Raw genomic sequence first — 27,163 nt, 5'->3', positions numbered from 1 at the left:
TGTCAGGTGCCAGGTAAATGGAACACAGGAGGCGTGCTGGGAGCGGGGGGGTGGGGGGCACTGTCCTGGCATGGGATGGCGACGAACTGACATGGGTGCCCTGGTTATCAGAGTGACAGGTAGGGTAGGGAGGTTAGGAAGAGAGTCATCACACCTGCGTGAAAGGACTAGACGGCACAGTCACTTAACACACAGGCGTCACGGGCCCCGTGTGTGCCCAGGTGCCAGGTATCATGGTGAGCCTGGTCGGGAGGGGGAGGTTGCCTGTGTCCATCATCACAGGGAGACAGAAAACAGGGATGCAGCCCACCGCACTGAATGACCAGGTTGTCCTAAGAGCTGTGAAGGACACAGAGAAGAAAGATGAATTAGAGAGTGAATGGAGAGGGAGCCGGACTCCAGAGTCAGTACCACGGGGCCGTGACTAGAGATGGGAGCACCTCTGCCCTGCCTGGTGAAGGAGGGCACCCAGGGTCGAGGCTTGCAGGGTGCCCAGAGGTCACTAGGGCACAGACAGCTGTCCAGGCAGAGTGAAGGACTTGAGCGTGGAGTTGAGGGCCCCTTGTGGCCTGGGGTTCGTGGGGGGACTGTGGCCAGGACCAGGCTAGAGAGGGGAGCAGGGCACAGGTGACTGATGCAGCTGGGGAGGCCTGAGAAGAGTGTGGACTGGAGCCAGATGATCAGGAGTGTCTGGAGCGCTTGTGGGGCAGGGGTTTGGCCAGTAGGGGGCTTTCTAGAGCCCATGGGCCATGGTAGGGAGGTGAGCTGGGAAACCATCCAAGATCAGAGAGAGAGCTCCTAGAACAGCTAGTGCCAAGCCCCATGCTGAAAACGAGCTTGCACATTTGAGGGGCGGCCCCAGTGGGGTCCCACAAACAACCTCTCCCCTCTGATGACCCCTGAGACCTAGTGAGGGAGGTCGGCTCACAGGACAGAAGGCCCCTTCCACCATTGTGACTGTCTCTGGGACCCTGCCCTGCAGTGGTCCTGTCGCCCAGGGCTCTCCCCCTGCCCCTGCCCCACGCCTCACCATGACGGAGTATGTCCTGACCACCAACTGTGGACAGAGCCCACGGCCCCCACCACACACCCTAGCCCTCAGTCTCCCATCTTCCCTTCTGCTGCTGCCAGTGGTTTCTTAAAAATTATTTTGCTTTTAATTTTTATCAAATGCAATGGTAACCTTTTTTTGCCATCTATGGGGTCGCACAGTGTCGGACACGACTTAAGTGACTTAGCAGCAGCAGCAGCGTCTATGGGGTCACACAGAGTCATACACGACTGAAGCGACTTAGCAGCAGCAGCAGCAGCAGAAGCAGCAGCACATGGGATCTTAGTTCCCTAACCAGGAATTGAACCCTTGCCCCTGCAATGGAAGCACAGAGTTTGAATCACTGGACTGCCAGGAAAATCCCTGCTGCCACTGTTAAACCAGGATGAAGGCCTCTCTGGGCTGGACAAACCCCTGGAGACCAGAGGCCTCCCCTTCCATCTCCTTCCCCACCTGAGCACTCCGAGGCCCAGAGAGGAGGCTGGGCACACTCGGGACTGCTGTCCAGCCCCTCCTCGCTGCCGTTCTTCCAAACCAAACCTCTTCACGAAAAAGGATCCGTGGGTTCACAAGGTCATGCCCTTCCTCTGAGAAATGGACACGAGGATTTGTTCTGTTCTGCATCTCTGCAAAGAGAGGCTGAGAGCCTGGAGAAGTGAGCAGAGGGCTCTGCAAAGACAATTTCAGAAAGCTCTGTCTCGCCTCCTTCCCTTCTGGACTCTTTCTCTGCTGAGTCCAGTTGCTGAGTCCAACTCTGATGCCAAGCTGCCCACATTTTCAAGATGTGTTAAACAGAAATGGAAAATGTGCATGGGTATCATTCCTCATGGGCCTCCTGATGGCTCAAACAGTAAAGAATCTGCCTGCAATGCAGGAGACCTGGACTCGATCGGGAAGATTCCCTGGAGAAGGGAATGGCTACCCACTCCAGTATTCTTGCCTGGAGAATCCTATGGACAGAGGAGCATGATGGGCTACAATCCACAGGGTTGCAAAGAGTCAGGCACAACTGACTAATACACACACACACACACCATTCTGCATACAAAAGTATATGGATATCCATTAAACAAAGAGCTAGAAAATGTCTCCTGTGACTTACTTCCTTCTCATTTCTTCCACCCATTCCATCATGGTGATGATTAACACCATGGGTAAACATATGGAACAACTTTAAGGTGATCGCCAGTCATAGTTTGCATTTCTGGGTGGAAACATCATGGGATCCTCTACTCAAGGTTTCCCGAAGGTGCAGTTCAGGTGTTGCAGACCACATTTCCCTCAGAAATTTCTGGGGAAGAATTTCCCAGTGCCGAGTGCACTGAGGTTGCTGGCTGTGGTGCCTTGCTTGTAGCACAGAGATCCCTGTTGTCTGGCTCCCCGTCAGGGCCGAGCGTGGCCCCAGCATCCCTGTGAGAGGTCAGTGCTCTCCGTCAGACGTCTACTTCTTCCTGGGCCAGCCCAGTGGGAGCACCGCTCTCATGTCTCTTTCTGCCTTCTTCTGCCACCAGCCAGAGAAAGTTTGGCTGATGGGATTAGGTGAGGCTCTCCCAGACAATCTCAATAAGCTCCCTCTATTAATGTCATGTGGGCCCCATCACATAACACAAACCCAAGAGTGATACCCCACCCCACGCTGATGTTCTAGGGGTTAGAGAGGGACGTTTTCCTGGGAGGAGTCACTCTGACCCACCACGCCCTTTTATCAAACTTCTTCACTTATTGAAATCTGTAGTTATTCTTTTCCTTCCTCTTAAGAAAATTGGGGTATTTCCTGCATTTCTTTCTTACTTCAGTCTCTGTGAGGGCAGTAAATGCATCTTCTTGATCACTGCTGTGTCCCCAAGCCTAGGGTGGTGCTTGCCGTGTAACAGGTACGTTACAAATCAAATACAATTGACAGGATGAACATCGCGGAAAAGCGAGGGGGCCAGCTTGCGGTGGTTGGAAGGGTGGGGCGGGGGAGGGCATGTTTGGAATGGATTCTGGGCACCCTCCACCCACCAGCCTCCAAGGGGATCCTTTGAAAATCAAATCCAGTTTCTTTATCTTTGCTGGAAATGCTCCTGTGGGTTTCCCCATTTGCTTAGAATCAACTCTGAAGCCCCCCGGCCACACCGTGTTCCTTCACAAACTGCCCAGGACCCTGCCCTCCCCACCGTCTGTCCCTGGACCCTCATCCCAGAGCACCAGCCCCAGTGGCCTCCCTGCCTTTCCTCGCACCTGGAGTCCCCCTGCACAGTCGGGGCTCTCGGTGACCCTCCCTCCCATGAGGGCCGGCCTCAGGCGTTGTGTGCTCCTCCATGGAGGGTTCGGGTCAAAGGCCCCCTCCTCAGCAGGCCCCCTCCCCACCCCATCTGCGTTTATTGGGCACGATGTCCGAGGTTATTTCGGAACAACCTAAATGCCCCCTGTGGATGGATGGATGAAGACAGTGCGGTATGGACATATGATGGAGTGTCATTCTGCTTAGAAAAAAGGAAATCCTGCCATATGTGACAACACGGTGCGTCTTGAAGACACTCCTCTCGGTGAAACGGGCAAGTTTCAGAACGACCAACGCTGTATGATTCCACTTCTGAGCAGCTGGAGTAGTCAGATACACAGAAGGAGGGCATGGAATGGTGGTTGCCATGATCCAGGGGAGCAAGAAACGAAGAGTCCCTGTTCCAGGGGTACGAAGTTTCACATAAGCAAGATGAATCCGTTCTAGATTCTCTACAACAGTGTGCACAGTATGGTATTACACACCTAAAAATGGGTTAAGAGGGTAGATCTCATGTTAAGGGTAGATGTCATGTTAATTTATGACAATAATGAATTAAAAATAATGCAAACCAGCTCGACATCTGTCCCTGCTCCCTACTTGGCTTTGTGGTTCTCCAAGGCCTGTCATGGGCTTCCCTGGTGGCTCAAATAGTAAAGAATCTGCCTGCAATGAGGGAGACCTGGATTCAATCCCCAGGTTGGGAAGATCTCCTGGGGGAGGGCATGGCAACCCACTCCAGTGTTCTTGCCTGGAGAATCCCCCTGGACAGAGGAGCCTGGTAGGCTGCAATCCATGGGGTCTCAAAGAGTCGGACATGACTGAGCGACTGAGGACAGGCCGGTCGTGCTTTCTGATGGTGTATTTTATGTTTGAGTGTTTCCTCTTTGTCTCCGCAGCCAGAAACAAGACCCAAGAGGGCAGGAAATTCTGTTGCATCCTTTGGTGAGGACAGCGCCTGGTCCAGAGCAGAGAGGAGCTGGTGAGTGAGGGGACTTAGTCCCTGGGCTGATGTCTCCTCCTGAGATGCCCTGACATCTCCAGTGAAGCTGGAAGTGTTAGTCGCTCAGTTGTGTCTGACTCTTTGTGACCCCAGAGACAGTAGCCCCACCAGACTCCTCTGTCCATGGAATCCTCCAGGAGAGACAGCAAATAATATAGCAACTAAACAACAATGACATCAGTCACCACGAGTTAGGCACCTGTGTGCTAGAAACACTTGCAGACATGCGTGTGTCACTTTGAGCACAGCTGGCGGGGTAACAGGGCCAGCCTCCTCTCATGGATACAAGGCAGAGGCTTGGTTGCTGAGAATCCTGCCAGAGTTGTCCACCTGCCTATGAACCTAGGTCTTCTTCTAGAAGCTTTTCTTCTACATATCCCAGCCTGAAACATGACTTGAAAATTTCCTTTTTTTTAGCACAAAAATGTTCTGGTTTCTGAAAAGTGGGTCGAAGTTATCTGCTGAGAAATCAAACACTGATTTCCTGGCAACTCAGAATCTCCTTCTTCCTGGATCTTTCCCGGTGTCCCATTCAGGGTGATTTCAACCAGAGCCATCACACTCATGGTGTGATCCTGCCAAAGCCACCTAGGCAAGTCCTGGGTCAGTTGCTTGCCCTTGGGTTCACACCCCATTCCCAGGCTTCCCTGTTTTAGAAATTGAGCCAGTTACACTAATTCAGTAACTCCTTCTTCCTGTGAAGTCCCCTGCTAATCCTGGGCACCCCGGGTGATATGACTGCCCACGTCCAGGGATCTTCCCTGTCGGTTGGCAGCATCCCAAATCATAAACTTCCCTTTTCCAGATGAGGCAAGTGAGCTTCGGAGGGTCGCTTGCTCTGTGTCAGAGCTAGTAAAGGTCGAACCATTCCTTGATTGTGAAATCAATTAAATTATGTGCAGTGGGTCAAAGACAACTGGAAGGAACATTAGTAAAAACGGCAGTGATTGTACTTCCCGGAATGCATTCCTCATCAGCACAGATATGTTCCCAAGAGTGTTCAGACCATCACTGTTTACAAAAGTGAAAAATGGGCAACAGTCATAATGTCCAACGCTAGGGGAACGGATGAAAGAAACGAGGGAAAGTCATTCAAGTGGAGGTTTAGGGTTATGCTCATTATAAGGTAAGAAAGAATAAAACAGGAGAAGAGTTGAGGGAAGAAAAAAAGCAGACTCTCCCTTTCTCTTTCCAAAAGTCTTTATCGAAGAGATGCTTTTGTAGCTTTCTTAATATTTTCTCCATTCTATTTTCTAAAATGAGAACATGTTCTTTACATACCCTGCATGCGTGCTAAGTCACTTCAGTCATGTCCGGCTCTTTGCGACCCCCATGGACTTGTAGCCCACCAGGCTCCCCTGTCCATGGGATTCTTCAGGCAAGATACTGGAGTGGGTTGCCATGCCCTCCTCCAGGGGATCTTGATTTCCATCTGTTCTTTCATTTCACACACACACTAGACGCCCATCACATGCCAGGAAATTTCACTAAGCTTAGTGAATGGAGAACAGGAATTTCCGTCGCGATTCCTCAAGGGATAGGTGGCTATTCCCAAGTCTTTAGTCACTGACAGCAGGCTGCAGGAAACATCTTTCCATGTGCGTCTCACTCTGTTCTCTGTCTGTGCTTGTGAATTAGGCAGGAAGGGTCCTAGAAATGGTCCCAGGTGGTTAAAGGATGTGTACACCTTATTTCCTGATAGATTTATTTTTCTTGGATAGCTTCAATGTTAGAGCCCAATAAAGAAATAGCAATCTTACTCTGTACAGGACAAGAGGGATGGGGGGAGGGGGTTTGGAGACGGGGGGCTGCTTTATAAACTGGAGTTTTAAGAAAGAAGGAAAAGTCTGGACGGTGCATGTGTGGAGAATCTACTGTCTGCTCGGCACTGTCAGAGCTGGTTACACCCAGCTCACAGAGACAGGGGCTCCACGAGCATGCTTATGTGGCTGAATGATGCAGAAGGCACCATCATCCCTGCTGCAGAGATGAGAAAGCAGAAGCTGGTTTTCGACTTCCCCCACGCCCCACTGCTGCCCAGAAGTCAATCTGTGTCCCCCATGGGCAGCTGGGAGGGGGTGGGGGGGACCAGCGAGGATGGAGTGCTCACCCACAGGGCCGCCATCCGGTGACAGATGCCTGCAGAGCAAGCATTCAAAACGCAGGAGAGAAAAGCGGTGCGGATCTGAACTCTCCAGAGACCGTCTTGGCTGCATGGAGTGGCATTATCTGTCCCCGTTGTTCCAGAAAAACAAATCCACTTTCCTAAATTACACGCCTGCCTGTATTATAGGGATTACATATCCTCGCCCATCTGCTCGGCAGGCATCCATTGAGCCGGGCCTCCGGCCTCGCAGTATCAATTATGCTGACAAACGGCCTGTGTTCACATGCCCCGTCTGGCGTTGCGCTCACCCACCTTTACAGGCTGTGAGAAAGGTGCAGACAAATCTTTACAGAGCGACAGTGGACTGGGCATGGGCTTGCACGCGGGATGCGCCCTGCCCTCAGGCTATCTGGACAAGGAAAGGGTTGGAAGGGGCGGCCTTCTGCCTGCAGGGGTTGGGGAGGGGGACCCATACATGGTCTCGGAGAGATACCCTGAAGTCTGAGTATCACCCGCTGCAAGGACTCAGGGCAGAGAGGGGAGACCACCAGGAACCCTTGTTCTGCCGCTTACCCGGCTGCGTAACCTTGACCAAAACACCCACCATCTCCTAGGTCCTGCCTCGTGGTGCCCATCCCGTGGGTTCACGCAAGTCTTCTGAGGGTGACTTCGAGCCTTCAGTAGTTTCCTCATGTAAATGACATCCCCTCTGTGAAATTAGCCACAAATGCCAGCACTTAGTAGGTGCTCAGAAAAGCTAGTCATGGTCCTCTATTGAACCATACAGTCTCAGGAGAGTGGTCTGCATGTGGGATGTGCATGAGGTGCTGAGAATGAAAGAGAAGATGTTTGTGGGCACAGAGAAAACTCAGGCGCCCCTGGGTGACCCGCGTGACTCAGTGATCGGTGCTTCTTCTTGGCCCCATCCCTGCTCTCAAGTAAGTGAAAGCAAAGTCGCTCAGTCGTGTCTGACTCTTTGTGACCCCATGTACTGTAGCCCAGCAGGCTCCTCCGTCCTTGGGATTTTCCAGGCAAAAATACTGGAGTGGGTTGCCATGTCCTTCTCCAGGGGATCTTCCCAACCCAGGGATCAAACCCGGGTCTCCCGCACTGTAGGCAGACGCTTTGGCGTCTGAGCCAGTAAGGTGCCTGCAATTCTCACCAGCTCCAGGGTCAGGACTAAGTGTGCATACGTTATAGGTGAGGTCCAAAGTCAGCACCAGACTAGCCAGGAAGCCTGAGTTCCAGCATGTAAGTTAGCATGCAGGGTCGGCTAGAGCCAAGACCGCTCCTGTCTCCAGTCTGAGCTGAGGGAACACGTGGAGGTCAGGGCCCAGGGAAGGGAGAGCTGAAGGGGCTGGAGCCAGGCGGCTGGGCGTGATTCCTTGCTATCTTCTTTTGTTTAATCTTATTGATTTTTGACTGCACTGGGCTTTCACTGCTGCGCAGCCTTTTCTCTAGTTTCGGTAAGTGGGGGCTGCTCTCTGGTCGTGATGTGTCGGCTTCGCATTGCATCGCGGTCTCTCTTGTTGCGGGCCACAGGCCTTAGGGAATGAGGGCTTAGTAGTTTCTGCTCCCAGGTTCCAGAGCACAGGCTCAATAGTTGTGGCGCGTGGACTTAGCTGCTTTAAGACGTGTGGGATCTTCCTGGATCGGGGATCGAACCCACATCTCCTGCATTGCCAGGTGGATTCTTCAGCCCTGAGCCACCTGGGAAGCCTTTCCTTGCTGCCTTGAGTCAACCAAACGCAGGAGGCTGGTGAGATGGGGAAGGAAGAAGTGGGGGTGGGTGACTTTAAGGCATGCTCAGATTTGGTTGGAGGCAGAATGAGCACAGGGCTTCCAACCCGGGAGGAAAGGCTGTGTTAGGGAAGACTCTCCTAAGGACAGGGCAGGTGCGCCGCGTCCAGCCACAGGCCCATCAGAGCACCTCTGAGGCCTGCTGCCCGCGCAACCCCCAGCCCCCTGCCACCAAAGCCCAGCCCAGCTTCCCCCACCCACGATGCTGTTGCCTCCCTGGAGACGCACCTTTCCTTTCCACTGAGCCAAGACGCCCAGACCCGGTGGCCCTTGGAAATGACCTTCGGATTCAAAGCCGGTAGGATAAGGCCAAAGCAGAGGGGGTGGGGGGAGTTGCCGTGGGAAAGTGGAGGCCCCAGGAACCAGAGGGTGGACACCGACTCCACGCTCAAGGCGAGACGTGCCCCCTCTTTTCTGCACACTTCAAGGCACCCTTCTTTCTCTGGGTACAATGCAGTGAATGAGGCTGGGATTCCGGGCCGGGCGGCGCATTCAGGCTTTGTGCCGGCCACAATGAGGGGTTTTCCGTGGGCCACGGGCCTCACAGCATGGGGCTTCACGTGGCCAGAGAGACTTTGTTGGGGAAGAAGCAGGGAGTTTCTGGGACTTTCTCATAAAACAGTTAAATACACAGCCTGTGCCCTTAGAGGAGGCCAGCCTGGCTGGGGCCCCTGGCAGCTTCCCAGAAGAGCTGTGTCCTGGGCATGGCCTTGGCAACTGGTGAGCTCCGCAGAGGCTGGGCAGGGCCTGCGTGGGGCCGGACTGTGTGGGGCAAGAGAACTAAGCTGTGAAAGGAGGGTTAAAATAAAGTCCTCCCAATTCCCTTTCAACTAAAAAACTTGCTGTTCAGGACTGGCTACATTTTATGCAGATTCTAGCTCAAAATGAAAATGTAGGATGCCTTGGGGCTTCCCACGTGGGCAATAGTGGTAAAGAACCCAGCTGCCAATGCAGGAGACATGAGAGATGCAAGTTCAATCCCTGGGTTGGGAAGATCCCCTGGAGGAGGGCTTGGCATCCCACTCCAGTCGTCTTGCCTGGAGAATCCCCTGGACAGAGGAGCCTGGCGGGATACAGTCCTACAGGCCATGGAGTTACAGAGAGTTGGATGTGACCAACATTACTTGGCACACACCCACACAGGGTGCCTTGTTATCTCTCTCTCTGTCTATCAAGGAGCCAGCTTACGAGCTATGGAGACTGAGAAGTCTCATGAGCTACTGTCTGAAGTTGGACACCAACCCAGGGAAGCTGGCAGTACAACTCCAGTCCAAGGGCAGGAGGAGACCCAGAGCCCAGCTCAAGGGGTCGGCAGAGCGGACTCTCCCTTCTTCTACCTTTTTGTGCTATCCTGGCCTCAGTGGATTGGGTGATGCCCACCCACGTTGAAGAGGGAAATCGTAGTCCATGGACTCAAATGTCAGTATCTTCCAGAAACATCCTCCCCGACTCACCCAGAATAAGGTTTAACTAGATAGCAGGCCATCTGCAGGTCCAGCCAGGTCGATATAGAAAATTCACCATCACGAGGCCCTTCTGGCCGTGGGGTCCTGCATGTGTCTGCACGGGTCTCCTGTGTGAGGCTGGCCCAGCCACTGGTGCCAGTCACTGTCGCTCCTCTGGAGGGTTTATCTGATTTGGCTTGTATGAAACCCTTCTATAGGCTGCGACAAGGACACACCCATCCACCTTGTGCTGGAAGACCTTAGACAAAAGCCTTGCACACTCGAGCCTCATCTTCCTTCTCACCTGCGTGATGGGGGTACTGACAGTACTTAATCAGCCGTGGGGATTACATGCATGAGTGGCGGGGCCTCTCTGAGTCTGCTTCCTCACCTTGAGAACATTCTTTGTTGTTAGGACCATTAAATCAGACAATACCTGCAAAATATCTGGCACGTACTGCAACTCTTGTTTTAATAATTATCATAAGTAAGAGCATCTCCCCAGGTGTGTGGGGAAGAACAGCAAGGGCCCAGGGTCTGTAGCGATTCTGAGAGTCAGGCAGGGCAGAGGCGTGGTTCCAACGCTTGATCTGAGGCAGGATCAGAGAGTTGTTGAAGTTCACGGGGGCCACGCAGCTTGCAGGATCCCAGCCAGTCTCTCTGGATCCCCAGACTGGCCTCCAGCCCTGCACAGAGCTGAGGTGCTGGACAGGAAACTGAGGCAGAAATTCAGTTTCAAAACCAGATGGCGGGTGTAGACCCTGGCTAGGGATGCAGATGCCCAAGGCTCTCCCAGCCCCACCACAGGGAGCATCGGATGTTAAGCACGAGGGGCTAAATGGCTTCTGGACCCCTTCCTGCTGAGACTGTGTTTATCTGTCCAGCCCTGTTCCCTGTCAGGACTGGCTTAGAGAAATACTTCTCTGTCTTCTATGAGGTGTAAATACACGTTTCTTGGAAAAAGGAGGAGGAGGGAGGGAAGAAAGAAAAAGAAGAGGGGGGAGAGGAAGGTGAGGAAGAAGGGGAGAGGAGAGAGAGAGAGGGAGAAAGGAGAGGGGAAGAGGGAGGGAGAGAGCAGGAGGGGGAGGCGGGAGAGGGGAGGAGGGAGGGGAGGAGGGAGGGGGAGAAAGGAGAGGGGAAGAGGGAGGGAGAGGGGGAGGAGGGAGGGGAACAACAAAAACAGCATGATGGTTTGGGAAATAACAAGTTAAATTTCAACAAACTCTATACATGGAAACCCACAGCATCATTAATAGACTCCAGAGCTTTGTGAACTGCCGGCAGGAAGTCCCAGACCCATCTGCACAAGAAGCACTTTCCGGAAAACACTTTGCGAAGCATAGTTAGGCAACTCCAAACCATGGAGCTCTGATGAGGCTGGGACCTTCACTGGGGACATCTGGGCTGGCCAGGCAGAGCAGGGGTGGGTAGTGAGCCCCTTCTTAACGCCCCTTGGAGGGACCCAGAGTTTTGAAACCAGGAGAGGAAAAGGCAGCATGCTAGGAGCCGTGTAGGTCGCTGCTCTGGGGAAGACGCTGGCCTGGGCACCACATCTGATGATGCAGGGTTGCAGGTGGTCATTAACCTTCCGCAGAAGCCAGGCTGGCAGGGACATCAAACATGAGAAGCAGTGGAGCATTTCCGGGAGGGTCATGTCTAGTTCCCACGCCAGCCTGACAGCCGCCCCCGCCCAAGTCCAGGGACATCTGCCCCGTCAGCTCGCCAGGCTCCTCTGAGACCTGGCTCTGCTTCTGCAGAAGCCCGATACCTTCTCCCCTCAGGGCAAAGTCCACAGCACCCCACAGCCGTCCTCTCCAATCCTGGGGCTGGGGACGGGAATAGCGGACCTTTCCCTGCCCCAGGCTTCTTTGGGAAGGTGCTGTCTTTGAGGGAAGTGGCCGGTCACTTGGTGGCACTGTTACTGGCCCATTGTCTCTAAGAAACTCTCTTTCTCCTCCCTTGGAGCCCAGGGCACTGCCCGGTGGATGAGAACTCAGTGCTCTACATTCAACGTCAGCACCTGGGGAGACTGAGTAAGCTCTCTGCCCCTTGGTGAGCCTCAGAGTCCATACGCAGAAAATGAAAGAGCCAGAAGCTCTTATCCAGCACGTTCATCACATGACGAACATGCTAGATCATATGGAAAAACACTGCCCTGGGCTCTTTTGTTTGGTTTCCAAGGGGAGAACTTGAACTGTGGGAAGAGTCAGGCATCCACTCGGGAGAAAGCAGGTTCAAACACATGGACAAGGAAGCATCGGGACAAAGGAGCACACAGGCGAGGCAGGAATCCTGGCAAATCTTTATCTAAATCATAGCATTCTCAATTCCCTAACCTTGTAGTGGAGGGCCACTTCCGTAACAAGTGCAAACCTGAGTGAGGTTCTGGCCTGTAAAATGCAGATACAATCAATTACCATGCTAATCACCCACCCACCCTTTGAAGGGCAGCACCTGAAGGGGTGAAGCTGCTGAGCTCAGAGTTCATTCCCGTGATGGAGCTGCCTCCTGAAACAGTGAGCTGCCTGGAAGAAGTCCGGGAGCACGGAGAAGGGAAGCGGGGAGGAGGTGATGGGCCCTGCTTAAGGGGGCTTCTGGGCTCCCTCCTGTCACTAAGGGACCAGTCCAGCCTGGGACTGTGACCACAAGCTGGCCCCCAGAGTGGAGCTCTTTCTTGGACTCACACCGGAAGTCAAGCCAGTGCAGGGGGGAACAGGTGGGCAGGGAGAGGGAGCAGCAGGGGAGAGGTCCATCCAAAAGACAGCAGCAAAGCGGGTAAAAGGGAGTGAGCGCTGGACAAGGGGCCAATACTCCTGCCTGGGGTGATTCCCGACAGGAGCGCGCCCCCTGGTGGACGGAGCGGGTAATGGCCCGGCCCCGCGCTCGGACCCCGTTCTGGTCTGTCTGGGTCTGACTGCCCGGTGCGCTCTTAGATACCAAAGCACATGCATTATTAGGATGAGCCGGGAAAGGTACAAGCCACCAGAACGAACTGTGGAGGGGAGGATGTTAATCTGCTATATTCGCAAGACCCAGACGTACTCCCACCCCGAGGGCTTTGGAGCGGACTCTTCCCAGAAATTCACCCTCTGTTCCCAGGACTCCTCACTCCCTCCATTGCTCACAAGGACAACCTGCCCTCTCCCACCCTGGGCTCTGACTTTTGATGTCAAAGACTGAGTCATGCTCAGGCCCAAAGCTGCAGACCTAGTGAACGGCTCTCTCCCTGTTGCATGGTAGGCAGTGCAGTTCCTGATGGTGGGCACGTTGTTTTAACAAGACGAGGCCGGCAGTGAATTGGCGCCCTTAGTAAGGACCGGCTGGCACTTTCCTTCTGAACTTTCCCACCTCCGCCTGGTCTTCATGGTGCTCAAGACTCCATGCTCCTGCCGGCACCCACCCCCTTCAGCGCCAGCTTCTGCTCATGGTCCATGCTGACGGGGGAGTGCCCACCACAACCCCCACGCCCACCACACTCCCTGGTCATGACAGACATGTGGACTGGTTGTGGCCAGTTCAGGATGCCCCAATGGTCCAGGCAGCTGACCTTGCCAATATCCAGCCAGTTAGCTTCTCCCTCTCAAGAGCCCAGCATGGACTAAGCAATGTGCTGCCAGTACCAATTCCAAAGAGCCAGGAGAAGGAGGCTTGTGTGAGGGTGGGGAGATGGACTTGGTTATATTTTAAGCTTGTGATGATTTGCTTTGCATCAGCGTGGCTGGGCCATGGTGCACAGATATGTGGTCAAACACTCTGAGTATTTCTGCGAGGCTATTTGGGGATGTTTTAAATTACATTTAAACTGGTGGAAATTTGAGGGAGCAGATTGCCCTCCCACGTGTGGGTGGGCCTCATCTAATCAGTTGAAGGCATGACTAGAACAAAAAGCCTGATCTTCAAGCAAGAGGGAATTCTGCAGCAGACAGCCTTCAGACTTGAATGGCAACAGTAGCTCTTCCTGCATCTCCAGCCTGCCAGCCCACATTGCAGATTTTGGACTTGCCAGTCTCTGTAATTACATGAACCAGTTCTCACAGTTGCATGAGTTAGGAGTAGAGTGGTGATGTAGGGTGGGTCAGGACAGGTCGGCTGGGGAATGGTGTTAGCACAGGGCCTGGGATGTCTGCAGTCACTCAGCTTCAGAGTGTTTTTCTAGTAGGAAAATAATTGCTCCTCGTACAACACAGCAAACCTGATGATAATTCACTGGTGTCAGTGAGAGGATGACAGGTGGCCAGGAAGCCCATGTGGAAGGCTTTCTATGTGACCAACACAGTGTGAGACCCAGGTCACACCAGCTGCCTCCGTTCTCTCAGAAACCAGTTCTACGTCATAATATGAAATTCATTTGTTTCTGATTTATATTTTATTTTTAAGTCTGCTTCAAGAAGGCATTATTGAATTTATATTTATGAGTAAATTTATAACATATATTTACAAGTTATAAATCTGTAACTTATAAATATATGTATTTTAATTTTATGACATAAATAAATTGATAGATTCATATTTATAAATAAATTCCAGAAGAAATCCAGGAATCTGCGGAGCCTCAAGGAAGATGTTTGCTTTCAGTTTTCTCATATGTGTACACTTTTATTTTTTCTTTTCCTACAAAACAGATGACATAGAAAATATGTCTATGCATATTTAGTAGAAAAGTAGTCTACTAAAATGTTTAAAATTAAAATCTTCCCAAATATTAAGTTTGCAAATATTCACCATGAACAATTTGGAGTATTTTTAATCTAGACTTTTTTTTTAATTAAGAAAAAGCTATTTTGAACGTTACTGAGAATATACAGGAAGTGTCCAAGTATATCATGGTTTGATTCTTAATACAAACATGTCCTAAATATTATTTTCAAATGCTTATTAAAAAGTCCCACTTATATAAATATTATTTAGGGTATAAATTATATAATCATCTTAGTAAATCATTCTCTATTTTGGTTGATTTCCAATATTATGGAAAAATATCACAAACATTACATTATTTGACTGCTTGCCCCTGCATTTAAGGCTTAAACCAAAGGACAAGGCTCTTTTGCCTATGGAGCTTGGAGGTAGGTGGTGCCTGAGTGAGTCCTTGGCTTCATGGCCCAGTGTCCCTCAGCTGCTTTCTCTGCCTTCCTCTCATCCTTGTCATTGGATAAAAACCAGCATCAAGGCCCTGTTTAGCTCTCTAAGGCCAGGCAACTGCAAACTTGATAATGTCACAAGAGGAGCTCTGTCGTGCAGTTTGGATGTCCGACAGTGCCCTTTAAATGTCACTTCACTGATATTTCCTTTGTCATTATTTTAATAGTTCCCTTCCTTTCTTGCTCTATAAAAAGTGAGCATTAACTTTGACTTCAAACCTTTAAGACAACCAACTTATTAAGCCAATTTGAAAGGATGATTCAGCAGGGTCTATAAATCTGAGGCTCTGACACCCCTTGATAACTTCATCTTGCCCCACACCCCTGGACATGTGGCTTCAGTGTGTTCTCAATGCCTGCTGGGCGCTGGGTGCTACTCTAGGCTCTGGGGGCACACAGAGGACCAGCTGTGGTTTCTTTCATCAAAAAACTCAATGAACAGAAGTGTCAGAAAAGAATGCTGTTCAGTAAGAGGTAGGGGGAAATTGTCAAAGCAGTACCCCAGACTTCCATGCAAGGAACTCAAAAACTCAGAGCACATTGAATATGAAGTCAATTTTTAAAATGAAATAAGAGGAACAACCAACAGCTACAAAAAGGGTCAATAGAGGGGGAAGGCACTAACACAGTCTCAGTGAATGAGGGGCGGGACCAGGGCCGGACCCCACACACCTTGGGGCTGGAGAGGGGTCACTTCTTCCCCCAGGACGCCCTCAGCAGCCTGGGGGGAAACAGAGCTGCAGCTTGGAGGAAGGCGGGCCTCAGGGAAGGGGATGTGGGGAGGCAGGACCATGCCAAGGCCAGCATCCTGCTGAGGCCAGCATCTCAGTGTCCTGAGACTCCAAACCCTCTCGGCGATCAAGGGAGTGCCTGGTCCTGGCAGCTCTGCTAGTTAGAAATTGTGCCTCCTTGGGCACAGCGTTAGCCTCTCTGCACTTTGTTTCACTCCCCGTACAGTCGGGGCAGGGGAGGGGAGGGTGATAGCAACGCCTGGGCTCCTGAGTATCCCGAGGACTGACCAGGGTGACGCGGGCTGATGTGGAGCTGGCACCCCATCCCAGGGATAGTGGGCTGAGGCAGGAGAGCTGGTGGCCGAGGCCCCGCCACGCAGGGCCTTCCTCCTGCCCGCCTCCCCGGTCCTCCTGGGCTTTCTCTCCCGACCCGGTCCTTCCTGGATGCCAGGGCTGCCCGCACGCTGAGCCCAGGCTGCCCTCTGAGCTTGAGCCACACAAGGAGAACGTGTCCAAAATCTGTAAGCGGGTAGCAAGCAAAGAGCCAAGTGCTCCCTGGGCCAAGCCCAGAGACCAGTGATCGCCGCTTGAAGGCCAGCTGAACCCAGGGACGAGCTCCAGCCGACACCGTCTCACTCCCAGGAAGTGCTCCCTCTCGGAGAGTCTTTCTGTGACTTTGTCTGTCTGTCTGTGTCTCTGTCCGTCTCCCTCCATCTCTCTGCATCTCTGTGTTTGTCTCTCTGTGTCTCTTTGTCTTTCTGTCCCTCCCAGTCTCTCTCTGTGTCTGTCCATCCGTGTGCATCTCTCTCTCTCTCTGTCTCTCTTTCTGTCTCTATACCTCTGTTTCTCTCTGTCCATCTCTCTCGCTGTCTGTCTCCCTCTCCGGTGGAAAGCCGATAGTGTCAGCTAAACCACTTTCAGCTGAGTTTCCTTCCCAACTTTCCCCCCATCCCCAGGTGAGTCCCCTCCGCTTCGGGAGGCCCGGGGCTCAGAATGCAGATCCCTAAAGGGAGCGGGGCACAGACACATGCTCTCCAGAGTCCCCTGCACGTCGCGTCCCTGACACCGGGCTGTGTGCGAGTACGAGTGCACACACACACCCCCACACTGCCCCCTGCAGCGTCCCCCAGGCCCCTGCCCTGGCTGCCTCCCTGCACTCCCTTGGTCTAAGGGCGGCTCTCAGCGTCTCTGATTTTACCGCCTTCTCAGAAAGGGAAGGCCACGGCCGGAGAAGGCCTTTTACTAATGTCCCCATAAAGCTGCCCTGGGAGGGGCACCGGTGAGCAGAAAGCAAAAACGTAAACAAAAGGCACAGCGCCCCCTGCTGGCAGGGCCGGTGGACGGCAGCCAGGACAGGCCTGCGGGCCCGGAGCCCGGGTCAGATTCTCCAGGGCAGAAGGACAGAACCAGTGGCCCGCAGGTCAAACTCGACCTTTAAAGTTTTCACTCACGTTGTTATTATTATTACCTGTGTGGTATTAAAAAAAAATCTGACTTCATGACCACCATTTAAACATCTTGAAAGTTCACACTCAAGCTCGCCTACCCAGGGCTTCCCAGATGGCTGAGCGATAAAGAACCCACCTGCAATGCTGGAGGCTCAGGAAACGCAGGTTCGATCCCCGGGTCAGGAAGCTCCCCTGGAGGCGGGCATGGCAACCCCACTCCAGTCTTCTTGCCTGGAGAATCGCATGGACAGAGGAGCCTGGCGGCCACAGTCCATGGGGTCTCAAAGCGTCGGACACCACTGAAGCTACTGAGCGCACATGCGCACCGCCTACCTAGCTTCTCTGTGAAGCCGCCCTGAGCACGCACGCCCCCACCGGGCCCCGCCCCCAGAAGGAAGGGCGTGTCGCCGTCCCTGCCACCCCGCCCCGGCTGTCTCCCCATCCTCAGGGGCATCTGGCCCTTCTGTACAATGCAGCTTACAACAGCTGCTTTGAAGCCCCCCTGCTATATCCTGTGGGGGAGATGAGTGCCTGGCGGGACCGTGAGGACTATCTGAGCTGACCCGGAGCAGCCTAACAGGCCCGAGGCCTCTGACTCTGCGGTTCTGTGTCCCTGGAGCCGCGGCTCCAAATCCACACTCCAGGTCCAGAAGCCACCGGACTGTCACAGTCCTGTCATCGCGAAATCCCAGGCCACCTGCAGCCTTTGCTCCCCACGCGGTCATGACTCATCCACCGCCACTGACATTCTGCGAGCGTTTAGGATGTCACACATAGGCTGGATGCTGTGGTCCCAGGAGGGATAACAAAGTGAGCCATGACGACCCTGCCATTTGGGGGCCGACCGCTGTCACAGAAAGACCCCCAGACTGGAATTCTGCTGTGACGCTGCCCAGCTTCGGGAGTTGAATGAGTGAGTCATTCGCCTCTGAGCCTCGGTTTCCTCCTGTGTGAAGCGGGGGCTGTGGGTCCTTTCCGGAGGGGTTGTGAGAGCACACATGTGAGAGTGGGCAGGCTGTGGTCTTGGTTTCTGTGTGCTCTCGCATCCGCCCACCCTGGCACACCCTCATGTGCGAAGCCGGGACCTGCACTCCCCAGACAGCTTTGTTCCTGACTTACCAGTGCGGGGAGGCGGACCAAGTTCCCAAGAGCCAGCCTGGAGGGCAGCTGGAGGAGGGGAGGCCAGGTGCTTCCCCTCTTTTTCTTCTTTTGGGCACAGGCTGGCCACGCTGTGTCCCCTCTCCTGTTCCAGGGCATCCACCATAGATTTGGCTGCTTCCCAAAAACCCTGGTTCCCGGGATCTGCTGGTGTAGCTTTGGTGCGTAGAGATACACTTACAGTTTAATCATCTGTCTAGCCTCTGGGGAAAATTCAGAGCATGCATATGGAAGACAAGTGCAGAGAAAAAGACAATGAGCTGGGCAGTCAGGCAATAAAAGGGAAATTTATTAGAGGGAAATGAGAGGGCGACTTGAGGAGAACCAGCATCCTCCCTTTCTGATGGGGTCTTTCTCTATACCCACTAATGAAACATTCTCTGAAGGGATGCTTAATTTTTAGCCTGCAGTTGAGTCCTGTGGTCATGTAGCCAGAGGTCTGGAATCTGGAGGTCTCATAGCTTTGAGAAGGTAGGCGCCAGTGAAAAAAGTATGTCATTTGGGCAATTTGGTCAGTCTGAAGGGTCACTGATTTTCTTGTTTGTGAGGTCAACATAATGAACCGTCTTAATGATGAGCCCCCATGTAGACCCTATCAGTATACACACAACCAGCTCCCCATCAAAGGAGGCCAATGCTCACAGCCGCAGAGAACGATCCGTAAATTCACCATCCAGTCCTCTGCTTGGGGTTTCATTGTGAAGCAGGGTTTCTGATTTCCTTAAGAAAGGGCGTCCCTTTGTCATACTGGGCTTTGTAATTCTTGTGTTTTCTAAAAGGAAGCTATGAAAACAGCTGCTCCGCTAACATAACCAGTGGACCAACCGCAGTCTTCACTTGGACAGAAGATGGGGCCTGCTGAGATATGCAAGAGGCTCAGACACCCCGAGAAATCTGTGTATTGTTTTGGGATCCCTGGATGCAGGAATGATGGGGGGCTTTAGGGGCCATCTGCTTCAACATACACCCCTTCCTCGGGAGTCTGCTCCTCAGCCTCCTTTCTGGGTGGCCTCGGCTTGAATGCCTCCAGGAACAGGGAGCTCAGTTCTTTCCTTGACAACCTCTCCCTTCCAGGGCAACTTGAGCTGCCAGAAAATGATGCGTCACAGTGGAGAGGGCAGCTCCTCTGTGGTTTCACCCACAGACCCTCGTCTGCCCCAACTGTGTGCGTCCTCCACAATGCCCACCTATGTTTGAAGTCAGGAGCCTCCGAGCACGCTGTCACTACACATTCCTGTAGGTTCCAGGCGGGCCTGCGACCTTAGCTAAGTCATGCAATCTCTGAGCCTTGTTCAGAAGGAAAGGATGAGAACATTTCCTGCCTCATGGAGTTGATCCACACACTTAGTGAGAAGCAGGTGAGTGACCACAGGTCCGGGGAATACAGTACCCTCTGCACAATGGCGGGTCAGCGTCACTTTAGCGCTGACTGTTAACAGGGCTTTACTGTTAATGACAGTCACAGGCAGTTCCCCTGACACCTGCCTGTTTTATTAAGGCTGCCAAGTGCCGCTTCTTCATGTCACCCTCCAGTAAATTCACCCCTCTCCGAGTTCAGATTCCTGCACATAAAATTAGAACCACTATACAGGCTCAGAGATCTGAGGCCAAGTTTTAATGATTTAACGTTTGGGGAAATGCTGACACAAATCCAGATTTAAGGTGCCAGAGCCTGACCTCCTTTATCCTTCCTTCTCAGATCCAGGGTGGACCAAAAAATTAAAATACATAAACGTCTGGAGCCCAATGCGCAGCCTGAATGTCAAAAGAAATTTATCTTTTTTATTGAGGTATGATCCATATACCATATGTCGACTTAAAAAATGCACAATGAGAGCTGTGAGTTAAATTTGGTTTGGGGCAAAATGAGGACCGCAGCCCAGGGGACGGTTAGCAAGCACCTCAGACAGCCCTGAGGACCTGCTCCAAAGAGGCAGGGAGAAGGGACAGTACACATGTGATTTTGGTCAAGAGGGAGTACATGCAATCAAGCCCGCATTTTTGTTTTAAATTAGTTTATTTATTTAAATTGGAGGCTACTCACTTTACAATGTTGTAGTGGTTTTGCCATACATTGCAACATTTCTGCGGGTCTTGGGAAGCTAGTCACCAGAAACAGTTGACACCATGAAGGATTTTAGTGCTTCTTTAGATATAAGGAGATACAAAAATTGGGCTCATAAAATCAGCTCCTGAGAATATCTATCTGGAGACCTGTCCTGGCAGTTTTCCAGGAGCACATGAGTGCCCCATTCCTGATCTCCACGCTGAACTCCTTCAGCTGCAACAGCACGTGATTTCATCCTTGTAGAGGTAGATGGCAAACACCCCTGGCAAGTGCCCATTTGTGGTTGACACATAAAATTTACCATTTTAAGCTGTGTACTTCAGGGGTTTTCATATATTAACAGGGTTGTATGATATCATCCCTAATTCCAGAACAGTTTCATCATCCTGAAAGAAACCCCGTGCCCGTCAGCAGTCACTCCCCCTCCCCCCGTCTGGTCCCTACGACCAATAACGCCCTGTCTCCACAGCTTTGCGAACAGTGGAAATTTCACATAAAGTCCTCGCTGCGTGTGTCGCCTTTGTGGCTGGTTTCTTCCACTTAGCCTACTGTTTCCAAGGTCTGTCCACACTGTAGTGCTGGACTTTGGAATGGAATTCACCGTCATAACCAGAGCAGGTGCTACTGTTCCCGCCTTGGAAATGGGAGGCCTAAGAGATGAGCTGGTTTGCTCGACGCCATCGGGAAAGGTGCAGCAGCCCCTCGGACTCTCGGCCTGTACTCAGACCGGATCCTGGCTAAAGCTGCTTCACAGAAAGGTTTTCCCTCCCCATCCTGCCCCCCCTGCCCTTCAGGATCCCTGCCTCCACCCTCCCTGCCAGACCCCCGGATGGTATTTGGAGCTGACTTCTATGCAGGCTTAACATCAGTTCACGATGTGTGATTGTGTGTAAACACTAAGAGCCCTCTAGCCTCAGTCTATCTGTCTGTGAAGTAGGGATCTTAATGGCATTTTCCTCAAGAGGTTATTTTATTAAATGAGGCAGTGCCTTCTGGTGTTTATCAGTACCCACAGAGGTGCATGCTTGCATGCTCGGTCACTCAGCCATGTCCGACTCTGTGACCCGACTGTAGCCTACCAAGCTCCTCTATCTGTGGGATTTTCCAGGCAAGAATCCTGGAGTGGATTGCCATTTTCTCCTCCAGCAGATCTTCCTGACCCAGGAATCAAACCCACATCTCCTGCACTGGCAGGCGGATTCTTAACCACTGAGCCACCTGGGAAGCCCTCCGTGGAGTGTAAATGACTCACAAATATTGGTGATGCTGTCATCTGTAAAATGGGGTGAGTGAAAGGCAGCTCACAGCTGTGTCTGGAGAGAGGCATGGAGGCAGTGGTGCCTGGGAGGCTGGCCCGAAGCTGGCCGTGTGCTGATGGCTCTTAGTACTGTCCTCAATATAAGCATTTTTCTTGAAAACCTCCAGCTACAATGCTGCCTCCCCCCTCCCTGACATCCAAGCCATGTGCTGGCCATTGCATAAGCCTGGGTGGTGCTCTTCCGGCCAAGTTTTCAAGTCAATTCCAGAGAGTGGCTAAGGTCTGGCCCAGTGGGAGCAGAGAGCTGGTCAGATCTGCCTGCTCCCTGGGTGCAGTGGGGCTGCCTGCCTGTCTACCTGGCTCTCGGGACCTCCTGCCCTGCCTCAGGCCACGCAGAGCAGGAGCAAGAAGGGTGAGGGAGGGGGAGAAAGGGGAGCCACAGTGACCACACCTTCCCCATGGACTGCATTCTGGTGATGTGGTGTTCAGACCAAACCCTGTTGTCATCTTTCCCAGCACCAAGCTCAGGAGTGCCGGGCACTGCCTGCCTGGGTCACACTGCAGCACTGGTGACGCTTGTTTGCTGTGGGTCTTGGACCAAGCTGACACTCTGCTCCTCCCGGTGCCCTCCAGGTGGTCTGTCTGCTCCTGGTCAGCACCAGCTACCATACAGGCACCTCAGATTCCATTTTCCTATAAACAGCACCCCCACCCCCTTTCAATGGACCCAAGGCTCAGCGGTCCCTTCATTAACCACAGACAGAATGACTCCTTTTCATCTCCATTCAGAACACTGTCACAGTTCACTGTAATCGTTTGTTTACATTTCTGCCTTCGCCAACCCAGAGGGCAGAGGATGACCTGATGTCAAAGCTCTGTGACAGCTGGCCGGGCTCCCTGGGCCCAGAGCAGCGGGGGCTGAGGGCTGCTCCGGGGCAGGGATGAGCTCTGATCCAGGTCTGGGAAGATGGGGACCGTTCATAAGGCTCGTGACCGGAGAAGGCATTCCAGTATGGAGCAGTGACGTGGACACAGGAACAGAAAAATATTTGAGAAAGGCCTTGATAGAGTTTAGAATCTGCCTGCAATGCAGGAGACCCAATTTCCCCTGGGTTGGGAAGATCTCCTGGGGAAGGGAATGGCAACCCACTCCGGTATTCTTGCCTGGAGAATTCCATGGACAGAGGAGCCTGGTGGGCTACAGTTCATGGGGTCACAAAGAGTCGGATATGACTGAATGACTAACACTTTCAGTTTGATAGAGTTTAACTCTTTGGAGTTTAAAGATTGAGAGAGCAGTCTTGAGGCAGACCAGCAAATGCTGGCGATGCTCAGCCAGGAGGGACAATACATGCTGTTGTCAGAGGGAGAGAGAAGGAAGGAAACTCACTGCTTGCATAAAACTCTGTCCTGAAACTGTCCTAAAAGCTTAGTGGGTAAGAATCTGCCTGCAATGCAGGAGACCTGGGTTCAATCCCTGGGTCAGGAAGATCCCCTGAAGAAGGAAATGGCAACCCACTCCAGTATTTTTGCCTGGAAAATCCCATGGATGGAGGAGCCTGGGGGCTACAGTCCATGGGGCCACAAGAGTCAGACACGACTTGGTGACTAAACCACCACCACTCTACAGGATGACAGCATTTAGGTTCAAAAAGCCTGACTGATTTCATCCATCCAGAAAGTGATAGAAGTAATTATAATTACTATAATTAATTTAATTATAAACACCAGATCTGGTTACAACAAATTTCTTGAATTTTCTGTTATATCAGTATTTGTTGTCTACAACAAAATACTGTCATATAGATGTGTAGCTATAGATTTATAGCTATAACCTTTCTGATTCTATAATTACTTGCCCTAGTGTTACTCTTGAGCAATTTTAAATAACTTACCTGGCAAGACATCAGTCAGTTCAGTTCAGTCGCTCAGTCGTGTCCGACTCTTTGTGATCCCATGAATCGCAGCACGCCAGGCCTCCCTGTCCATCACCAACTCCCGGAGTTCACCCAGACTCACGTCCATCGAGTCAGTGATGCCATCCAGCCATCTCATCCTCTGTCATCCCCTTCTCCTCCTGCCCCAAATCCCTCCCAGCATCAGAGTCTTTTCCAATGAGTCAACTCTTCGCATGAGGTGGCCAAAGTACTGGAGTTTCAGCTTTAGCATCATTCCTTCCAAAGAAATCCCAGGGCTGATCTCCTTCAGAATGGACTGGTTGGATCTCCTTGCAGTCCAAGACATACATCACCACAAATTTAAACTGACTTTATTTTTGTCTTTTTGAATACCAACCCCACAAGTCCATTTGCAGGGCTAGAAAGAGTAAGTAGAGATATTCTTGTTCACAATGGCAGGGGGCTGACCCATCCTTCCATTCCTGGGCCTTGAGCTTCTAATTGGAATGTGTGTTGTGTAATGAGGTTTAGTGTTTACCAGCTGCTTCCTGAAGGGGCAAACCCCCAAAACAAAATGGTATTTTTGCATTTTTATTATTTTACCTGTGGCAAGAGAGGGAACAGAAGGACAAGATCAAGGTGAGCTTTTACAAGTGTCTCCATACCAGGGAGCTGGTCTTCATTCATTTCCATGTCTTTATTTTCCCGTAAGGATTAGCTTTCTTCTTCAGGAAATACAGAGGAAGAAGTGACTCCTTCTTAAGGCGAATTCCAGAGAAGACTCCGTGGAGGAGGTGCCATTTGAATTGCGCCCTGGAGGGTGAGTAGAATCCTGATGTTCCAGATTGCAGGCCCAGGTGTGGCGTCTCTGCACACAACCCATCACTGCTGCCATCTTGGCCTGGTTGTTGTGTGCGGCACCTCTGCACACGGCCCGCCGCCGCCGCCATCTTGGCCTAGTTGTCGTGTGCGGCACCTCTGCACACAGCCCGCCACCGCCGCCATCTTGGTTAACGTGGTGTCTTGCACACCATCCTGCACACGGCCGGAGAGCTGAAGTGTGGGTGCAGCCATCTTTCATCAGGAACTCTGGACTAAAGCACTCGGTGCAAGGCCTCTGCACGTGGCCCCCTGTGAGCCAGTGAAACTGACCAAGCACAAAGGAAAAGAAAAGGTTAGACTTTATTTTATCACCAAGACTAAGTTTTTATTCCCTGGAATTGTTCATGGGCTTTGCGGTGACACAGGGTGGGAAGAGGTGGGGAAAGCTCTGTTCTGGGTGCTTTCAGACACCTCCAGATCTCTTCTGTGCGGGCTTCTTCCTTTGGTCAAGTCAGAGTCAGTTCAGGGCAGTTGACCACCACATATCTCTTAAAGTCCAGCTGCAAACATCTCTGTCAAATCCCCAGTGCTTTTGAAACAAACAGAGATAAATTGAGGCAAGGCTCTTTCAGCTCTCAGGGGCCAGGAGGGTGACAGCTTCAGCTGTGATTCTCAAAAAAAGCAGCAGTTGCTCTGATAACCAGGATGGGGGACATGTGCACATTTTTGTGGTTTTGACAAAGTTCTTATTCATGATTGCCCAACCATCTTGTTTGTCTAGATACATCATGGGCAGAGTGGCCTTGTCTAATGTGGATATTCTGTGAAATGTTTGGGTTCAGCAGGAAAGCGCAAGGCCTGCCTGAGGCCAGGGGCTGCCTGCCTGGTTCTCAGCTCTGAGGTCACAGCTGAGTGGCTAGTTTGGTGCTTCAGTAGACAGCCGGGGAAGAGGAAACAGGAATAGACTCAGCAGGGAGGGAGCATGACCATCTGGGGAAGCACAGGGGCTCAACGGCATGAAGCAGGAGTGAGCTTGGGCTCTAAAATTAGAGCCTAGATCCCTTGGACTTAAGAGCAAAATACCATTTATTTCTAAGCTTTGTTCCCAGGAAGTGGGTAACAGTAACTTTGTGGAGGCATTTGTGAAAACAGAGGACTTGCTGTCTGGTACCTGTGGGCAAAGTACACAGGGATGCTCCTTCTAGAGATATTCAGGAAGTGGCACCATCTTCAGCTGGACAGACTAGACAGATGGGTGGACACCCCTTAACAAGGTGTTGCTTGGTGAGCAGAGCATAGGCAGAGCACAGGCAGGATTTCAGTGGCCACAGGCTCAGGCTGGGGGGACCTTTGTGTAGTGCACAGATCAGGAGCTGGGTTCCTCCCAGGGGTTCTGGGGGAGAATCTGTCCTTTGCCTTTTCCAGATCCTGGAGGTACCTGCTCTCCTCGGCTCATGACCCTCTTCCCCCATCTTCAAGTCCAGCCACAGTCTCGTCTCTTTTGTGTTCTCACGATTCTCTCTGGCTATAACTAGGAGATGTTCCCTGGTACTAAAGATCCATGTGATGAAACTGGGTCTACCTGGGTACTCCAGGATAACACCCCCACCTCCATCTCAGGGTCCTTGGCTATCATCACATGTGCAAAGTCTCTTTGTCCATGTAAGGGCATATATTCAAGATTTTGGTTATGAAGTCATGGACATCTTTGGGGGACCATTACCTTGCCTCCTCCAGTGACCTCCAGCCAATAACTAGGAAGAAACTGAGGTCCTCAGACTAACATTCCACAAGAAACTGCATGCTGCCAGCAGCCACGTGGGCCAGGAGCAGAACCTTCCCCAGACCAGCCTCAATCCAGTCCCAAAGGAGACCTTGGTTGAAGCCAAGGGTGCCTGGACTCCTGACTCACATGAATGGAGAGAGTACATGTGTGTTGCTTGAAGCACCTGACGTTGTGGTAATATTATTCTACCGCAATGGTTAACTAATACATTATACAAAAGTCTAAGTGGTTTTGATCTTGCCTGCTTTCCAAACCCATCTGCCATCATCCTCCCCTCAACCAATGCATATTAACATTCACAGAAACATACACACAAAACCACCTACAGTAAACACACATTTTCAGTTCTTTACACAAAACATATGGTTTCATGCTTCTGTGCTGTGACATTAAAAGAAGATTTCCCAAATGAAAATAAGCAAAGGCTATTTACTTTGAACTTGCTCTAGCAGGGGAGTCAACCACCATCTCTTACGTTTGGCAGGGAATCAACACAGAGGAGTTGGAAAGCTTTATAGTGGAGGAAACACAAAAGTTCAGATGTCCCCTGATTGGAGGCTGTTGGCCTGGAGAAGCTGGAAGTGGACTACCTCCCTCCAGTGGGGCCTCCTCTGTGACAGTTTAGGGGTGACCATTGTTTTATTCCATTGGGCCCGAAGCTGGAAAAGGGGGCACAAATGAGGGAAGCTGTCAGTTATTAAACAAGACCTGGCCATGTGGGGCTGATTGTTATAGGGGTTATTGTTTGGCTTCCTGAGTTGGTTGCTAAAGGTAGTAGTTGGACCTACTGTGGGTCATGGGTTGGCTTCCTTTTTGTTGTTGTTCTTGCTCAGTCGTGTCTGACTCTTTTGTGACCCCATGGACTATAGCCTGCCAGGCTCCTCTGTCCATGGGATTTCCTAGGCAAGAATACCAGAGCCGGTTGCCATTTCCTTCTGCAGGGGATCTTCCCCAACCCAGGGACTGAACCCGTATCTTCTGCATTGCAGGCGGATTCTTTACCACTGAGTTACCTGGGAGGCCCTTGAGTTGGCTTTCTGGATTGCCTGTAGATTGATTTACTATATATAGTTACTATATGTGTGTGTGTGTATTTCCTTTTCTATATTGAGTCTCACAGCACTTTTCCACGTGCTGTTCTCTCTACTCAGAGTTCCCATCCCTACTCAACTGCCAAACAC

The 27,163-nt window shown here is 51.8% G+C and overlaps 1 long non-coding RNA gene across 1 annotated transcript in view; it reads left to right on the top strand.

Moving 5' to 3' along the window:
• The first annotated feature begins 24,057 nt into the window (after positions 1 to 24,057).
• LOC132342153 (uncharacterized) overlaps positions 24,058 to 27,163 on the top strand; it is a 54,332-nt gene continuing 51,226 nt past the window's right edge. Inside the window, exon 1 of the long non-coding RNA XR_009490401.1 lies at positions 24,058 to 24,548. This is a non-coding gene — a long non-coding RNA (uncharacterized lncRNA). The remainder of the gene's footprint in view (positions 24,549 to 27,163) is intronic.

This window comes from Bos taurus, chromosome 14 (genome assembly GCF_002263795.3).
Source record: "Bos taurus isolate L1 Dominette 01449 registration number 42190680 breed Hereford chromosome 14, ARS-UCD2.0, whole genome shotgun sequence".
NCBI lineage: Eukaryota > Metazoa > Chordata > Mammalia > Artiodactyla > Bovidae > Bos > Bos taurus.
The sequence above is the reverse complement of the archived record's forward strand: the minus strand, read 5'-3'. Positions and strand labels throughout refer to the sequence as shown.